We start from the raw sequence: 8,344 nt of genomic DNA on the forward strand, positions 1-8,344 counted from the left end.
TATCCAACTTGGGGTTTGCTACCGGTGAGTAGCTCATATGATGTTTTACCGAGAAGCTTGTGCAGGTAGAGTCGGTTTACGACGTGGAAAGTTGTTTCCACGGCTTTTGCCCAAAAGTGTCTTGGAGTCTTGTATTTGTCAAGCATCCTTCTCGCCATCTTTATGAGCGTCCAGTTCTTCCTCTCAACAACTCCATTTTGTTGAGGTGTGTACGTCGCCGACAACTCATGTAAGATACCTTCTTCGTCAAGAAAAGTATCCACATTAGTGTTCTTGAAATACGTTCCGTTGTCTCTCCGAACCTTCTTCATCTTCACTTCAAACTGGTTTTCAGCTTTCCGAGCAAAGCTCTTGAAGATCAATTGTACATGTGACTTGTCATTGAGAAAGAACACCCACGTAAATTTGGAAAAATCATCAACAATGACTAAACCATAAGAATTTCCACCGAGACTCTTGTAAGCATTGGGACCAAAGAGATCCATGTGAAGCAGCTCGAGGGGTCTTCTTGTGGTCATGATGCTCTTCACGGGATGACTTCCACCAACTTGCTTTCCTGCTTGACAAGCACTAAAAAGTCTATCTTTTTCAAAGATGACATCTTTAACACCAAGAATATGATCACCTTTGATAAGTTTGTCAAGATTACGCATACCAACATGTCCAAGCCTTCTATGCCGTAACCAACCTTTAGAAGATTTTCCGATAAGACATGTATGGGGTTTGGATATCTTAGAGACATCAACAATGTATAGATCACCTCTATGGAAACCAGTAAAGACGATGGTATGATTGTCGCTACGAAACACTCAGCATTCAAATTTTATAAATAGCACATCGAAACCAAAGTCTGCTAATCTAGATACATAAAGAAGATTGTAGCCAAGGGATTTAACAAGCATGACATTTTGAATGGAACTGTCATGAGATACGGCCACCTTACCAAGACCAAGTACCTTACCTTTGGAGTTGTCTCCAAAAGTCACATACTTCCCAGGTCCACGGTTTGGTGTAATCTCATGGAACATGTCTTTATCTCCGGTCATGTGATCGATGCATCCACTGTCGAGAAACCACTCCTTTCCACCAGCCATGTAGTCCTTAACGTTAGCCATAAGACTAAGGTTCCTTATGGTCTTCTCATACTCGATGTCAAACTCTTCATCTTCATTGTAGTAGCCATGCTCCACATTGTCATCATCGGATGAAGTTCCCTCATCATAAGAAACAAGAATTTCATCAGAAATCTGACTATGACAATGTTCATGTTTATGCATTCGAATGGCTTCAACAATGATATTGTTAATAATAATGACATCTCCTTTAGCACGCATGAGGTCACGAAGCTCAAATAGGCATTTATCGAAGTTAGGATCGGTTGGCTTCATTTTGTGAAAAGCAATGCATTTGTGGAAAATGATATCAAGATTTTTCAAGGAATAATTTGGATATATTCTCTCTAAGTCTTTCCACAAGGTATGAGCACTCAAAGTTTTGCAATTGATTAAGCACATTTCATGGTAAACCTCTAATGATTAGATTGACAGTGTTCAGGTTACCAAGCATATTAACTTCATCATCATGAGAAGGATGTATGGGATCAATGGGGGGCGCATAGGGATATTCAACATACTTGCGCAAATGGAACTCATTAAATATAACAAGCATTTCAACTTTCCATTGTCTAAAGTACCCCCATCAAGAATAGGCACTCTACAACTAAAAATCTCAAAACTAGTCACATTCATCTTCCTCCAATGACGGTTAAACCAAGGTTTTGGAGACCTTGCTCTGATACCAATTGAGGGGTCGATAGAAGATGTGTCTAGAGGGGGGTGAATAGACTACTTGTCAAGATAAAATTTCTAGCCTAACCCAATTTCAAGGAAGGCAGAAATCTAGCAGTTATAACAAGTCAAGTACACCCTACACATGCAGTTCTAAGAGTATAGCAGCGGAATGTAAAACATGAAAGTGTAATGTAGAAGAGTAAGGTAGGGAGATCAAACGCATGAGGTTGACACGGCGATTTTTGGCATGGTTCCGATAGATGGCGCTATCGTACGTCCATGTTAGTGGAGACTTCAACCCACGGAGGGTAACTGCTCCGAGAGTCCAGGGAGGGCTCCGCCCATAGAGGGTCCACAAAGAAGTGTCCTTGTCTATCCCACCACGGCTTTCGTCCATGGAGGACTAGCCTTACTCATGGTAGATCTTCACGAAGTAGGCGATCTCCTTGCCCTTACAAACATCTTGGTTCAACTCCACAACACGAAGTAGGAGGCTCTCAAGCGACACCTGGCCAATCTAGGAGGCATCACCCTTCAAAAGCTAATACATGTGGTAGATCAATGAACTCCTTGCTCTTGTGCTTCTAAAGATAGTCTCCTCAACACGAATCACTCTCTCACAGAGTATGCATGGGTAGGAGAGGTTGATTTGGTGGAAAGCAGTTTGGGGAGGCTAGAGATCAAGTTTCAAATTATAGAATTGGAATATCTTGGTCTCAACACATGAGTAGGTGATTCTTTCTCAGAAAATAGATCTGACAGTGAAGTGTGTATTCTGAGTGCTTCTCTCATGAATGAGAGGTGGGTGAAGGGGTATATATAGGCAGCAGCCAAAAATCCAACCGTTACACACAAAAGGGCAAACTCGGTGACACGAAGTTGAAAACTCGGTGGTACCGATTAGCACAAAGGTGTGAACTTTTGAATCTCGGTGAGACCGATATATGAAACTCGGTAGCACCGAGAAGGTGACTAACGATCAGATGACCAAACTCGGTGGCATCGATATTCAAACTCAGAAATTCCGATTTTGTGTATCTTGGCAACAGAATGTTGGTCACACTGAACTCGGTAGCACCGACTTGGTTTCGGTTGCACCGATTTGGTGGGAATGGCTAGGGTTTCTGTCTGAGGTCAAACTTGGTGGGTCCGATATGGAAATGTTGGTGACACCGAATTTGTGTATGAGGATCTTCATAGAGTGGATATGTGGGAAAATGACTGAGTGTTTTGGTGGCTAACTTTGAGCATTTGAGCAATCAGTTTATTTTACTACATCATCCCCTTTTAATAGTATTGGTTTTCCTATGAACTCAAAAATGATTTCTCACAAATATAAAATGAAGAGTCTTCTAGCTTGAAGCTTGAGCCAATATTAATCCTTTCTTGCATCCAGGGACATCTTCACAAAAATCTTAAGCCATAACTCTTCATGAACTTTTTATGAAACATCTAGGTAAATGTGTTAGTCCAAAAGACAATGTATGTTGTCATGAATTATCAAAATCATTAAGGAAGCATATATGATTTTAGTGTCCCGACGAACGAGGCAGGGAAGGACAAGGGCGTGCTTCCCGCCCGTCCATGCGTGTTCGCAAAGGGGATGGATTAAAAGCAAACATTGATATTTATCCCCAAACGAACAAACAGACCATTTGGATTGAGTTGCCCTTATGATGATGCCTTGGGTGTGTCCTCGACAGCTTCATGCGAGGTAGACAGACGAATGGACACGAGTCTCCTCGACTGCACGGTTGCACACATGTCAAATACACCATGACACCCCTACTCCCAGCTTGATCCCCAAAAGGGAAGGCATCGACTCGTGAGCCATGACCCTATGGAGTCTAGTCTATCTAGATAAACAAAGCAGTGGCGTGTTTATTTGGTCGGAACCTCTCTATATCTCTCTACCAATCGGTCCTAGAACCATACCCACACGTGGTAAGAGGATTTAACTAGCTGCAGACGATGGCGAACATAACTGAAGGGCGTGTCCTCCGATCCGGCCGCCACTGGCTTGGGTGCAGCGCCATCGATTGATTGCCCAATTGAAAAATCCATCGATAGTAAGATCATCATACCGGCACGACTGAAACAACAGCTATTTTGAGGGTGCCCATTCTACAACTTTTGAGGGTGCAGTACTATCAGCTAGCCGCTTGTAGGCTGTTGTACATGTTACATGCAGTACATGCCTGTTGGAGGGGACCCGTTTGTCTCAGGTCTGGACGGGTCAAAGAGTAGCCACACCTGACCCAGGCAGCCCCTGGTGAAACACGCTAACTTTCTGCAGAGTACCAGATTTGCTGTAACCATTGTTCAGACTCCCCTTCTCTAATCTCTATGGTGAAAGATCTCATCATTCTTTGGTAATTTGGTTGAGCGGGCAGGTTTAATTGACTAGTAGCGGTTATATAGCTCCCCTTTTTTTCTTTTCTTTTTTTTGAAAAACACTAGTGGCATATAGTTTTTGTTTTGAGTAAAAGTAGTGGTATATAGCTAGTGTTCTGAGTTGCAGCTAGATAGGCCACATACCACAAAACGGTCTGCATTTAGAACAAGGCCCATGCATCAGGGCAATGAAGAAAACATCGGACCTGTATCAGCTGGAGACTACTAACAACAACAGCCAAAACTGTAAACCGCCAAAATACTCCAAGAACTTAGAACTTCGGTAGTCACCACAATCTGTTGCAAACCGCCAAAACTCAGATTAGCTTTCACAAGAGGCTCCTGCTTACAAGGACACAGAGACAGAGACTACATTCCGTGGTATTATGAGCAATAACCAAACTTCAACAACACGCGCACGCACACACCCTACAAATACTCTGCGTTCGGATACTGGAGTTACCCTACGTGGCATGCTGATCAAGAAAACCCTACTATGTAAATAAGAAAAGGTCGGGTTATCAGAGCACCTAAAACACCAGGATACAAGGGCATCTACATTTTGGCACTCCCTCGCTGTATAAGGACACTGGTTGCATCGTTTAGCAATTCAAGCCTCGCTACGTGTAAGCCATGTTAAGGTTTCAGTTACTGGCTAGCGGGCTAGAAGCTTGTACGATGGCATATCCTCGACCCGCTGAATATCTTCAAGCAGCAGCTCCCTTTCTAGCTGGCGTCGTGTCGATTTCATGACCGTCTGCAATTTTAGTAGTATAATCAGGTCAGGAAGGGCTCTTGAGTCCCAATGAGTAGTTTCAACCAGCAAGTGTTAAGGTTAAGGGCCTGTTTGGAACAGTGGTATTTCTTGCTCAAGTATCAATATTTGTTCCAAACAGGCCCTAATAGGGGAGAAATTCCTGGTTGCAAGAATTTGGGGGGGCTGGAACGGCATCATACATTGAAGTCCATGTAAGTAGCATGCATGTCAAGCCATTGCTGATCCATCAGCTTGAAGGTTATGCAGTACAGGATATCAAAAGCTCGATCGTTTTCTGAATTACAAAAATAACAAATGAGATATCAGTATCAAGTATCAGGAGCACTAGTAGTATGTGGTGCCTACTTTTAATAAGTACTCGTATAACTAAAATGTATGATATGCTGGCTTTGGGCCATAAAGGAGAATTCAGAGAATGTTCCTTATCAATTTAATAATGAAAAATTATCGGTAAGTAACAAGCATACATTGTTCAGTTGAGGCGGAAAAAACCTAATGGTAAACAGCTCTTGTAGATTCTCATATCCTTTCCATAAAAGGGAAGATGAAAGAAAGACTGTACCTGAAAGTAGCTTTAGGAAAACAGCTCCAAACAATGACCTTGGTTTGACTGCAGAGGAAACAGGAGATCAAGTGTCAGTTCAACATGAAAATGGATATTCCACATTTCACTGCAGGAACTAGTAGTATTATCCTGTAAACAAATCGAATATTTGATAAGCACAAAACTTTTGGCAACAAAACCTGCTTGTAGATCAAGCATCTGGATGAGCATGAATGTTATATTTACACCAGCTACAGCAAATGGATACTCCCAAATTGCACGGTCACCATTCTGCTTACGAAGAAGTTCCTGAAAAGATTTCTGCGCAGCAAATAAATTGCTTACTGTGATGACCATAAATAGAAAAAATTAAGTGTACGAGATTACTGTTTCAGTGTCATATTGATCAACATTACAGGTAAAACTGGGCTATTTCTGCATTTTATTCTGGTGTACTTTCTATTCGCTTTATTTAGTCTCCTGGATATACTTTCTTCTTTATATTTCTACATTAAGGCAATTACCAGAGGAATACTACATGCCCTACATCCAATAAGAGCAAATGGTGCCACATTTCATATTTAGCACTGCAGCATTGCAGAACAAGCCGTCTATATTATGCCTATTGTACTCAAACAGAAGTGCTAACTGCTAAAGAGCGAAGACTGCGTCAGAACTTCATCCTGTAAATAGTAACTAATTGAATCATAGGATACACATATCCTTGGATTTGACATCTACACTCACCGGATAGTTCCTGGCGAAGAACAATAAATTCTCCAAGGAGATGAAGCCTCCACCTCTGTAATGCAAACACGGCAAAAAATCATACATCTCAGGTTCTGTAGTTTAGCGACAGAATACTGATATGGAGCATAGTAACTGTAATGTATGATAGATACAATACCTAAAATCCGTGGACGGGTCTTTCCCTTGCCAGCCCATCTCTTTCCATTGTTCCGATACTAACCCCCGAAGCTCAGTTCCAGGAAAGGAGGCACACCAAAGGGCCTTCAGCTCGTCCTGATGGAGGAAAAATGAGATCACAGCTTAACAAATAGTTCCAATTTATGAAGGGTCATTTTGTATTGAAGCCTGCAAGATATAGTGCGCCCCCACTTCATAAAGAAACAATATGGACTACCAGAACTACCTAACTTAGTAACTAACTCCACTTTCAAGTGTCATCTTGTACGAAGAGATTAGTTGAGAAAAAATGGCAAAAATGACACACGCCCCACTTCACAACAGAACAATATGGAATATAAGTAGTACTCAACTACGATCCATGTATGAACAGTTACCTGATGCTCTATGTTTGAACTGTCATACTGAATTTCTATCCGGTTCTGTAACCTCAGTAGGCACTCTTCCTGGAATAGGCAAGGCAAAACACGAGAAAACCCACGAAATTAGTCGAGAAAAACTGAAAGATGTTCAGAGTAGCACTGCAGCATGTATGCAAAAAGTGCATAAAGCAATGCGAGATCCGAGCCGGGGTTAGCAGACCCGAGATGAGCTTTCGGGGACGCGAAGCCAAAAATAAATAAAAAAATTCAAAGCTCGCGATCGTTCTCCAAATTCTGGCACAACATTGACGCCACAGACGCAAGCCTGGGGATCAAATGAACGAAGGGGAAGCTATGTTCACCTGAACGGGGGTCAAATCGAAAGAGAGGCGGGCGTCGCTGTCCCTGCTCTGCACGCAGACGCAGGAGAGCCCCCTCCCTATCCACGCCGTCGACCCGGTCACGACCTCCGCTGCACCGGCGCACGCGAGCACACGAAGCGTAACGTAAGCATCCCATTACGAAGAGCATCAACTGCCAAGAGGAGACGGCCGAACCAACCTGAGGACGAGTGATGGAACGCGACGGCGCCGGCCGCGCGGTCGGAGCCAGCGAGCCGCCGGACGGCGACGAAGGAGCCGGCGTTCGTGTCCATGCCCGCCTCGCCCCGCGGCGCTGGCGTCTCTGCCACCTCTACCTCCCGCTACTCGGCGCGACGGCGGGGGTCCATGCGCCGGCCGGAGCTCCGATCTCGGCGGCGGGATCGCGCAGGCGGATCCCGAGGGAGGGCAGGGGAGGAAAAGGGGAGGGAAGGGGGGCCGGATTGGCGAGGTGAGTCGAGGCGAGGCTTCGCGGCGGTCTCTTCCGTCCGTTGGTTAGTTGGTTGGTTTGGCTGTGCCGCCTGCCTCTTTCTCTTTCTGGTTGCTGCTGCGCTGGTGAACTGCTGGTGGTGCTACCGATGCTGCAAATAAATGAATGAATAATCCATCCCAGCGTGCCATGCTTCTCTTTGATTCGCTCCTCTTTCTTTTTTTCCCCTCTGATCTGATTCGGGGCATATGTGTTTTCAGTGTATTTTTTAGGGGCGTATGACAGGATGTTTTTGCAGATTCGTTCTACCTCCGTTCTTAAATACTCTAATGTATACACTAAAAGACTATATACGAAATAAAATGAATGAATCTACATTTTAATCTATATCAATATAGATCTATATGTAGTTTTCTAGTAAAAATTCTAAAAAAACTTATATTTAAGCACGGAGGGAGTATTTTTAGGAAAAATTGCAGATGCAGTTGTAGATCTCTCTTTACTTAGTATTTATTTTGTTTTTTTTGAAACAAGACAAAAGACTTACCATTTCCATTGAAGAAGGTTTAGCTGCTAGACGGCAAAAAGGAAAAAAGTACTCGCAACATAACAATACTAAGTTGCTTTGTTCCCGCTAAAGTCCAAAGATAGCCCCCTCTTTGATTTTTTGCGATAACAATGGAGGTTGGGGCAGAGGCATTCTGAAAAAATCTTGTGCTGCGCTCCTTTCAAATTTACC

The 8,344-nt window shown here is 43.4% G+C and overlaps 1 pseudogene across 1 annotated transcript; it reads right to left on the bottom strand.

The window, feature by feature from the left end:
* Positions 1 to 4,482: 4,482 nt before the first annotated feature.
* On the bottom strand, positions 4,483 to 7,750 carry LOC123402842 (annotated as a pseudogene). The gene is made up of 8 exons (XR_006611356.1): positions 7,158 to 7,750; positions 6,811 to 6,879; positions 6,414 to 6,529; positions 6,254 to 6,308; positions 5,707 to 5,827; positions 5,525 to 5,572; positions 5,142 to 5,236; positions 4,483 to 4,941 (listed from the first exon to the last, which is right to left on the bottom strand). The product of XR_006611356.1 is annotated as an ELMO domain-containing protein A-like (transcript).
* Positions 7,751 to 8,344: the final 594 nt, after the last annotated feature.

This window comes from Hordeum vulgare, chromosome 6H (assembly GCF_904849725.1).
Source record: "Hordeum vulgare subsp. vulgare chromosome 6H, MorexV3_pseudomolecules_assembly, whole genome shotgun sequence".
Classification (NCBI taxonomy): Eukaryota; Viridiplantae; Streptophyta; class Magnoliopsida; order Poales; family Poaceae; genus Hordeum; species Hordeum vulgare.